A 7351-nucleotide genomic window follows, 5' to 3' on the forward strand; every position below is an offset into this window, starting at 1 on the left:
ACAACAATCAGCGTCTTTGAATTCCCCAAAAGACACAAATCAGCTTCACAAAAAAAAAATCTCCTGTGAAGAGCGCCGCTCTTCCGAAGAGAGTCTCTTCATCCCAGACCACATTTTATTCTTCCTGCGCAGCTCTTGTGCAGATGTTGTTCTCAATTACAGATCCAGGAACACTGATTTTTTTTCCTATTTTTTTTAAATTAAGTACCCCATGGTGCAACGGTAGCACGTCTGTCTCTAAATCCCCAAGTTCATTTTCAAAGTATATCGGAGTCAACTGATACTGATCAGGTTCTGCTGCTACTGAACCTGCAGTCTTCACCTTAAAGTTCAATTCCCCAAGCCTTTTGACATTATATGTCCATCCCTTCTCGTCAAAACTTGTATTTTCACAGGGTACCCTTCAGAAATCGCAGTATAGAATGAAAAAACTCCAGTAGATCTCGGCCGCTGTTGGTGATTTTCCTTTAAAAATAAATGAATCTCTGGAAATTTTACGGAGTCCCACAGGCCTTTTTTAGTGAGGGACAGCAGCGGCCACATCAGGAACTGCGTCCCCTTGTCCAATCCGGTAGGTGCCAGCCCCAGCAGAATGTACTGGTAACTGAGCACCGCACCCATCCCCAGGAGTTGCATGGTGTTGTCCATTCTGCCTCACACCGCCTTGGCGAAGGGGCAGCTCCAGAACACGTGCTTCTGAGTCTCCTCGATGAAACACGTGTCCCGGGGGCAATGCGGGTTCCTGGTAAGCGAGTGTCTGTAGAGGACCTCTCTGGTGGCCAGTCTCTTGTGTACGGCCATCCAGTTGAGGTCCTTCAGTTGATTGTCCAGTTCTTTAGGCATATATAGCTCACTGTGTATATAATGAAGAAGCAGAGGTTAGTTTCTCATCTGCGCGTTACAGAGCCTTACGCAACTCGTACTGTACCAACAGCTAGGGTTTGATCCCTGCACGGGCTATTAGTTGAAAGGCCATTGTAAATGACGTGTAAGAGATTTATAGATACTGTAGATACTTTATTGATCCCGTGAGGGAAATTAATAAAGCTTATCCAGCTGGCTTTTATGTTTCACACTAAATTGCGATCTTGAAACCAAAATAATTAGAAATATGGAACACAACCGTTGTTCCCCAAGAAGGAAAGCTGTTTAACACTGACGTCACTCCTTTTTATTTAACCCAGATTGTGAAGACAACTCCGCCCTATCAAAGGAAAATGTTGCACAAAAGTTGGAAAGCACACTCTGAATCCATCTGTACTGTATATTTGATTTCTGCGATCCGTTCAAGGCTGCTTGGTGCTTCACAAGCAAGTCATTTCCGGGAAGAAACTGAGTTTAGAGAACTACTGGTGCATTTTCACTCATTGAATTTGATCTTTGTACTCTCTTTTCATTCTCAGCTAAAATATTTCAAAATTACAGTTCAGATTTGTTGGAAAACTTCACAGGCATTATTAAGTTAGGACTGTACAATTGTATTTTAATATCTTGGTATATTTACCTTCATTTTAATATGGATGTAACCATAAATGTTGTACTTTTGTCGTACATTTTAACTGAGGACGCACGGCGACTATTATACCTTGTGATACATGCAAGACATCTGTAAACGAAGATGTAATTACAGTCAAATCGGCAATTAACAGAAAACCACAATTTGTATAATATTATTTCTCTATGTCGATGATCAGTTGAAGGATTTGAAGAAACTATATATTATTCCTCGATATCGATGATCAGTTGAAGGATTTGAAGAAACAGCAGCCATAGCAGGTGATTTTGGTTTTGAACCCATCTTTACACCTCAATAATCCATTTGTCCTCGAAAAAAGAAAAGACAGGCATGTTTTGAATCTCATAATGATCATATTCTCGATCCAAAGAAACATATAAATTTGATTCCTTCCGTAGTATTTTGGATTTTCTTACGAAGATCTCACGAAGTATTGCCAGGATCTATATTTAGCGTTCGGTAGCGAAAACACTGCTGATATTGATTGAGTAGAAATCTATGATGTATTGACAACTTTATCTGAAGCGAGAAGTCCTAGAACGCTGCCTATGAAGTGTTAGGATTCATACCAAGATATACTTTTTGTTTTCAACCCAAAATGCTGCTATTGCATTACACATTATATGAACATTACCAGTTTTGGTAGCTTCTCTGCACCATTTTTCAAAACTGAAACTAATTACAAAATTACTTAAGATCAACCATGACAAAAAATTATAAATCAGGACTAATATTAATATCAACTGATGTTACTACAGAAAAAAAGATTTAACTGAAATATTAATAAGACTATGCAAGCCTAAAAAGTAGAACAATTCAATTTATATAACTTTTTTTTTAGAAATGGGCTCACACACCGGAAGACACTAACATTTCTCTTTGTTAGAGTATGTGGATAACAGTTTAACCCAAAATGTTTGGAGTCCAGAGGGAGGACTTGCTCGCTGAATGATCTCTCAAGAAATCCCTGGTGAGATTCAACAGGTGTTTTCTTCAACAGCCACTAAAAGTCTGATGACCTTCTCTGGATTTCCTGAATATGACGTAAAATTAGTTCAAATCATTTGGTAGTTAACAGAACGAAATGCTTTGGAGGTACATTTAAAACAGCAGAGCAACACTGTAGCACTTTGTGTGTGACTGAATTTAATTGTGTAAACCTGGCTCTCTATGAACACGAGCAAAGAGTTCTCACTCAACAGAAGATTGCGATGTGAGCACAACAATATAAGATATCTCAAGATGCCAGGGATTTCATACATGAAAAGCATGCACTCTACCACTGAGCTACACAAGACGGTAATGTGATATTAGAATTTCAGAGTTCTTGACGGATTCAGGCTCCTTCTCAGAGGTCCTTGCTCGCCAAATAACTTTGCATCTGAGGAAGAGTACCACGGAAAAAAAACAACTCAACAAGAGAGCGCGTTGGTTGCTCTTGCTCTTAATGCAAGGAGCTGTTTTTTTTTTCCTCGCAATAATCATTATTAACCAGAAACAGCAGCACAGGTAGGTCGCATTTGTGATTATGTCACTTCTCTGCTTCAGCAAGGTCAATGAAAGACTCTGAAAGTAGTAAAGCAAAACTGAACTCAAAATCATATTAGGAATTCTGAGCGATATCTCCATACAGGTAATCCAATAAGAACGTTGAAATATTTGAATATCATCTCTCTGTATATTGCGCTGCTTTTTACCCAGAGTAAAACTATTGGATTGAAGGAATGCTAACCGCTGGGTTAAAATGTATAGTTGTTATTTTGAGAAATCTGTAAACTCGTGATCTTATATGTTTTAAAAGACAGCACAGGAAAAAACGACAGTGCTGATTATTTTCCAGAGACGGAGCACTGATGACCTATCCGAGCTAATTGATAAAGCCCACCCAGTGGATACTCTAGCAGAACGTCAAAGAACATTCACCTTTGTATCCAAAGAAACCACAGGAACAACATCAGGAAGCACAATCAATTCCCCTTTTAAATCTTTCCTGTAAGGTATGCTATGTGAATTCATGAAGTTAATCCTCTGATCTCTTTTGATCACGAACAAAGTATTTCTGATGGAGCGCTATGTTCAAAGATTTAATAAGCTTTACCCCTGCCAACGATTCGGCGTGAAGAATTAAAAGTTTCACAGACAAAAGCAGCTCACCACCACAGCCAATATTAAATGTACTTGCCGGAACACTATCATGTGCACTGCCTCAAAAGTGATCTCGGCAGATGTTGTTCCCTACATAAAGCTGAACGTGCCAAAGAGAATTTCTGTTGAGAAAACAAAATATTTTTTCTGCCTTGATGTTAAGCTGACAGCCTGTCTTTTAGAAAGTCTATCTCTAAACACTTCCCGCAGCCTAACAAAAACCGCTTTTACAGATCGTATTGCAGGTCTTAAAATACTAACATTTGGCAGCAGTGGGATTTGAACCCACACCCCCAGAGAAACTGGAGCCTAAATCCAGCACCTTAGACTGCTCGGCCACACTACCTTCCTCCATACCCCTCTTCCTCACATTGCTGGCTTGGACTGGGGGGCTTCAGCTCTTGTCGTCGGATCTAATGATATCATGACATGTGGAAGTGACTGCACCTTCATCTTCCGAGATGCTTTCAATAGCACAAACGCTACTTTCACCAGCACAAACATAGCAATAATGAAGATGGTGGGATTCATCCTTTGTGCTATTTGTAGGGGTGCAACTCTATGGCGATCTACTGACTTGAAGAGCAAAAATCAAAATCCTCTGCTACTACTGTTGCTTTTTTCATAGTTTCTTCAAATCCTTCATTTGAACGTCGATTTTGAAGGATATTGATGATAATACCACATAAATTGTGGTTTTCTTGTGATCGCCAATTTTATTCAAATACCAGCCTTTTTTACAGTTCCTTGCGTGTTTCACAAGGTATAATAGCCCCCCTCGCATCCACAGCTAACATATTTTAAAATGACAATAGATTATACAGCATGCATGTTAACATTTATATTAAAAATATATAAATAAAATAAAGTAAAGATACCAAATAACATACAGTGCTAACCCAATAATTCTTGTCAGGTTCTCCAACAAATCTGCGTTGTTATTTTAACATGTTTCAGCTGAGGGTGCAACAGGAGTATAAATGAATTTTCTCGCCAGCCATTCAAAGACCAAATTCCATGAGTGAACATTATTTTCTCAGACGTTGCCGGCATTGGACTTTGCCGGTGGTATTGAATTATGTCCACAACTGTTGTAGTAGTTCCTTCTTGAAGTTCGACACGTGCAAAGCACTCTTAATATCATAGGTGTTAATGTTCGCTGAGTCTATTCGAGTGATGGTGTGTATCCTTGCCTATCATTGGGAGACGGGTAGCTTTTTTACACTCAGATTCCAATCTTCAATGCTTTGTGTGAGAGCTTACATAACTTTCATTTTCTCACATTTTCTGACGACTGTTCCAAAGGGGCACCCTGTCAATTCCGAATACTTTTCAAAAATCTGCCTGCATGTTTGATTATTGTCATTTCATTTAGAAAAAGTTCAATATTGATCATAACTAAAGAAAATAATGATCACGAACAAAAAAGGGATAAAGATGCGAGTCGATCTTGAATCACAGCTGGGTGACACGGGCTTCTGTTCTGATATGGTTGTATGAGAAACAGGAGGAATCGCCAATCTCCTATAGAACATGAGTTGAATCAGGAGTGAGACATTTTGTATACTCGTGCATATGTCAACGCCTGACCTACATCATAAAACTAACATTAAGTTGTCAGAGACATTCATTTATATACAAACGAGACAGACCAAGTAATAATTTTACATTAGTTCAGGTGGGTAAACCTGAACTAACTAACTAATAAACCTATTAATAATTCTACATTAACGTGTCCTACAATGATCAGACTAATTGAAATGGTCTGATTCAGAGCCTGTGCAGTTCGTGCTAATTACAACAAGGACAGTTCTGATAATTTTCTGACGCGAGGCCTGACGCGTTATTCATTACGCCACTGACCCTGCTATTGTAGTGCTAAAAAAACACGTTTTCTACATTTATGTCTGTTTAAAAATCACTCTCTAAAAAAGACAAAGGGTTTGTGTGTCGCGCTAAAATTCCGCTTCATTTCGAATGCAAATAAAAACCGTTTTGTTCCAAGAAATCATAAATTTGTCACATCCTTCATACTATACTTCTCTCTTGTATTAGTAAAGCATTTTGGTTTAAACTGAACAATATATGAAAGGTTTCATCTATACACTTACACATAATAAGTATACGAATAAATACTCGGAAGAAGCCGCAGCTCAGGTATTAGAGAGATTTAAAATCGGATCGGAGGATTTAGAGTCCAGACTGCAAAAAGACAGCTGACACAGGTCTTTTATAGAACCGTTTTGATTTTCTCTCCTTTGTCCCCGTGGCGTCATTGTCCTGCTCGCAGCCTAGCCCGACACACGTCTGGTTTTTGTCGCTAGGCGCACACCCTGCGGTCCATGTGGGTCCTAATACCCCAGTACAATGACGGAACACTAAACTGTAAACAGGTGCCGTCCTTCGGCTGAGACGTAAAACCGAGGTCCTGACTCTCTGTGATCATTCAGGAGAATGGTGGTGGTGGAGGGGAGTCCCCATTACCTGTAAAGCGCATTGAGTGGAATATCCAGAACAGCGCTATATAAGTGTAAGCAATAATGATTATTATTATTATAATGTAAAATGCAATAAAAAATAAAAAAATATATCAAACTTTGATTCAAAATAGATTAATGTAAAAACTGATAAAGCTAATGCTTTTTTCAGGGCTATATCCACTTTTGTTTTAAAAAGCGAAGTCTGTCGCGATTGTGAAAGTTAGAGAATGTGTCCCAGCGGGTGCCTTCATATCGCGAGCGTCAGTCTCGCCCGTAGCTGCGAGAAGGTTAAAAGCGCCCAAGTGATCTGTCTTTCGTCAGAGTACTTGCCGGAGCAGTAAGACGCAGAGCACCATCCAGCAGCTGTAGACGATGTTCGGGGAAGAGCTAATTCTGTTTTTAGCACAGGGAGTGAGAATGAGCTCAGTCCAGCTCCCAGCACAATCCATCCTGGTTTGGTTAAAGTGCGTCTGAGGCTCTTTGGATCGTAACGTAAAAAAAAACAATTGCTCACATCGTGTGACTTCCACGACAGGAAGGAAAGGTATCACTTAAAAAAATCAGAACTGAAGATTTGGATCCTGGGCCTCAATTTGATCAAATTATTAAAATGATAATTATCAAAATATCAGACTGTGTTTCTGCAACATTTCGTGCACAGTACGCCATTTTAATCTAAAACAGTCACAACGAGGGCTTTACACGCAGTGTGGGGTATTTTCCCCTTTTATATTTTTGCCACGTTATATCGAACCTGTTATACTCCCAGAAGTGCACAGTAGCTTGTACTTAATAAAAATGTACAATTCACCACTGGTATAAACAGATGTGTGCCGTGTTTGCCTTTGTAAGCATTTGTTTAAAAAATAAGTTCACAATACGATAAAAACACAGAAAGCACAAACTTTATAATACAACGATACAAAATCAATACCAAATCATTATGCCAATTAAGTACCTATCCTTTGAAAACAGAGAACACCTTTATATCTACAAAAAAACTTGACATTTGTATGTATTTTTGACTTACAAAGCAGACAGTGTAGTCCCTTAATTCAAAGATCAGATCTTGGCCAAAACAAGACAATCAGACGTGGGCTGAATTCGGAACAGGAACCTCTACTTCGTCGTTTATTGAGCTTTTGATCAATGTCTGATTGAAACAGATTCGCTTTTTTAACTCTTTGATTAAAGTACACAAAAAGCACCT

General features: G+C 39.0%; 1 non-coding gene across 1 annotated transcript; it reads right to left on the reverse strand.

Annotated features, from left to right (window-relative positions):
• Positions 1-3925: 3925 nt before the first annotated feature.
• Positions 3926-4007, reverse strand: trnal-uag (transfer RNA leucine (anticodon UAG)). The gene has a single exon. It is a non-coding gene; the product is annotated as a tRNA-Leu (tRNA).
• Positions 4008-7351: the final 3344 nt, after the last annotated feature.

The sequence above is a fragment of the Atractosteus spatula genome (assembly GCF_055471065.1).
Source record: "Atractosteus spatula isolate fAtrSpa1 chromosome 10 unlocalized genomic scaffold, fAtrSpa1.hap1 SUPER_10_unloc_1, whole genome shotgun sequence".
NCBI classification, from domain to species: Eukaryota; Metazoa; Chordata; class Actinopteri; order Semionotiformes; family Lepisosteidae; genus Atractosteus; species Atractosteus spatula.